The sequence below is a fragment of the Thalassophryne amazonica genome, chromosome 11 (genome assembly GCF_902500255.1).
Source record: "Thalassophryne amazonica chromosome 11, fThaAma1.1, whole genome shotgun sequence".
In the NCBI taxonomy this organism is placed as follows: Eukaryota; Metazoa; Chordata; class Actinopteri; order Batrachoidiformes; family Batrachoididae; genus Thalassophryne; species Thalassophryne amazonica.
Window position 1 is genome coordinate 109,977,721 of NC_047113.1, and position 3,541 is coordinate 109,981,261.

General features: G+C 53.2%; 1 pseudogene; it reads left to right on the forward strand.

The window, feature by feature from the left end:
• Positions 1-448: 448 nt before the first annotated feature.
• Positions 449-3,383, forward strand: LOC117520524 (annotated as a pseudogene).
• Positions 3,384-3,541: the final 158 nt, after the last annotated feature.

The window sequence follows — 3,541 nt, forward strand, 5'->3', positions numbered from 1 at the left end:
CCAGGACAGGTTGGGTTAGCAACCCAACCTGTATCTTTCGTCAGAGAGAACCCAATCAAGCTACGGAAAGCCCTACAGTGAGATACCCCAGGAGATCCAGAGAGGGGGGGAGGATGAGATCTCCAATCAGACGGACCACACGGTGATGACCCAGGCAGACGGACAAACGACGAACATAACATGCATTTGTGGAAAGCTGTGCAAGAACCATCGTGGCCTGAAAATCCATCAGGCTAGAATGAAATGCTTGGAGAAAGACAAGAAGGCAACCCACAGAGCCCAGTCCCTCCACGTACCTCAGACTCTCAATCCCAGCAGAGTAAGTCCACAGCAGTGGATTAAGTGGCCCCCAGCCAGCAAGAGGAGCGAGTGGCAGCAGTTTGACGAGGATGTGTCAAACATCATCCAGGCCACAGCCAAAGGAGAAACGGACAGCCGACTCACATCGATGACCACCATCATCATCAGCTATGCCTCAGAAAGATTTGGGCAGGTGGACAAAGGAAAATCAAAACCTATTTCCTACACAATGAGCCGAAGGGCCACCCGGATACATCATCTGTGCCAGGAGCTTCGTACCCTCAAGAAGCAGTACAAGGCTGCAACTGAGGAGGAGAAGCAACCCTTAGCGGAAATGAAAAACATCCTGCGCAAGAAGCTAATGACTCTTTGCAGAGCAGAGTGGCACCAGAGACGGAGGAGGGAGAGGGCAAGGAAGCGAGCGGCTTTCATCGCCAACCCCTTTGGCCTTACCAAACAACTGCTAGGGGACAAGCGCCGTGGCCGGCTTGAGTGCTCTATAAAGCAAGTAAACCGCTTCCTCCAGGACACTGTGAGCAACCCTCTGAGAGACCTGGAACTGGAGCCCAACAAAGCTCTCATCAGCCCAGATCCCCCAACAATGGAGTTCAACCTGAAGGAGCCAAGCCTGAAGGAGGTTGAGGAGGTCGTCAAGGCGGCCCGCTCTGCGTCAGCACCAGGCCCCAGTGGAATTCCTTATCTGGTCTACAAGCACTGCCCGGAGCTTCTACGGCACCTGTGGAGGATCCTGAAGGTGATTTGGAGAAGGGGAAAAGTGGCCAACCAGTGGAGGCATGCTGAGGGAGTTTGGATCCCCAAAGAGGAGAACTCACAAGATATCAGTCAGTTTCGATCCATCTCACTGCTGAGCGTGGAAGGGAAGGTGTTTTTTAGCATCGTCTCACGAAGACTGACCGAGTTCCTCCTCAAGAACAGCTATATTGACCCAGCAGTACAGAAGGGAGGGATCTCTGCTCCTGGCTGCTTGGAACACACTGGGGTCATCACGCAACTCATCAGAGAGGCCCATGAGAACAAAGGCGACCTAGCTGTGTTGTGGTTGGACCTGGCCAACGCCTACGGGTCCATACCACACAAGCTGGTTGAGCTCGATCTCCACCTCCACCATGTTCCCAGTAAGATCAAGGACCTCATCCTGGATTATTACAATAACTTCAGGATGAGAGTTACTTCTGGGTCAGAGACATCGGACTGGCATCGTACTGGGAAAGGGATAATTACAGGCTACACCATCTCTGTTGTCCTCTTCTCCCTAGCCATGAACATGGTGGTCAAGTCAGCGGAGGTGGAATGCTGAGGGCCCCTGACCAAGTCAGGTGTACGACAGCCCCCCATCAGAGCCTATATGGATGACCTCACCATTAACAACCATGTCGGTCCCAGGGTGCAGGTGGATCCTGCAAGGGCTCGAAAAGCTCATCACCTGGGCAAGGATGAGCTTTAAGCCCTCCAAATCACGATCCATGGTGCTGAAGAAGGGGAAGGTGAGTGACAAGTTCCGCTTTTCCATCTCAGGAATTGTCATCCCAACCATCACGGAGCAACCCGTGAAGAGCTTGGGGAAACTCTTCGACTCCACCCTGAAGGACTCAGCAGCCATCCAAAAGGCCAGCTTAGAACTTGGAACCTGTATCACCAAGGTAGAGAAGTCTGGCCTGCCTGGTAGGTTTAAAGCCTGGATCTACCAGCATTCAATCCTGCCCCGCATCCTGTGGCCCCTGTTGATTTATGCAGTCCCAATAACAGCAGTTGAGTCCCTAGAGAGGAAGATCAGTGGCTTTCTTCGAAAGTGGCTAGGACTTCCTCGCAGCCTTACCAGCGCAGCCCTTTATGGAACGAGTAACATCCTGCAGCTTCCTCTCAGTGGTCTCACAGAAGAGTTCAAGGTGGCATGCACCAGAGAAGTTCTACAGTACAGGGACTCAAAGGACTGCAAAGTGTCAGCAGCCAGCATCGAGGTGAGGACAGGAAGGAAGTGGAAGGCATGGGAAGCAGTGGAGCTGGCAGAGTCACGCCTAAGACAGAAGGCATTGGTGGGCACTGTGGCAACAGGCAGAGCAGGCTTGGGTTACTTCCCAAAGATCCTCCTCAGTCAGGCCCGTGGGAAGGAAAGGCACCACCTGATCCAGGAGGAAGTCAGAGCGGGTGTGGAGGAAGAGCGGGTGAGCAGGGCAGTAGGACTACGGCAACAGGGAGCATGGACAAGGTGGGAGAGTGCACTACAGCGCAGGATCACCTGGACAAACATCTTGCAGCCAGATTTTCAGCAGGTAGGCTTCCTGGTGCAAGCTGTCTACGATGCTCTGCCAAGTCCAGCGAACCTCCATGTGTGGGGGAAAAGTGAGACACCTTCCTGCCCGCTGTGCTCTGGTAGAGGCTCTTTAGAACACCTCCTCAGCGGCTGCCCAAAGGCTCTGGCAGATGGTCGCTATTGCTGGCGCCATGACCAGGTGCTTAAGGCAGTCGCTGAGAGCGTAGCCTCAGCCATCAGTTCCAGCAAGAACCATTATGCTCCAAAGAAGGCAATCTCCTTTGTTAAAGCTGAAGAAAAACCGAGAGCAAACCAACATGCGACATCAGGACTACTCCACACAGCATCTGACTGGCAGCTGCAGGTTGACCTTGGTAGGCAGCTGAGGTTCCCCAGCACATCGCAACAACATTCCTTCACCCAGATATGATCATGACCTCTCAGTCTTCAAAACAGCTGATCGTACTGGAGTTGACAGTGCCCTGGGAAGAAAACATCGAGGAAGCCAATGAGAGGAAGAGGGCTAAGTACCAGGAACTGGTGGAGGAGTGCAGGGAGGGAGGCTGGAAGACGGTCTACAAGTCCATAGAGGTAGGCTGCAGAGGAATTGCAGGGCGGTCTCTGTGCAAGGTCTTCAGCCGCCTGGGCATTGTAGGAGCAGCAAAAAAGAGGGCCATCAAGTCTGCAAGCGAAGCCGCCGAAAAGGCCACCAGGTGGCTTTGGATGAAGAGGGCACATCCGTGGGCTGCTACTGGGACGCAAGTTGGGGCTTGATCACCCCCGGCTGGGTCGCCTGGGTGAGGGTGTATGACGTTGCAAGACCCGAAACACCCGATGACCCCAGGATACATCACTGATGATGCGTCCCAGTGCATCCATGAGGTGTATTTTGAATACATATACGTGGTCTGTTAGAAAAGAAACCGACCTTTTTATTTTTTACAAAAACTATATGGATTTGAATCACGT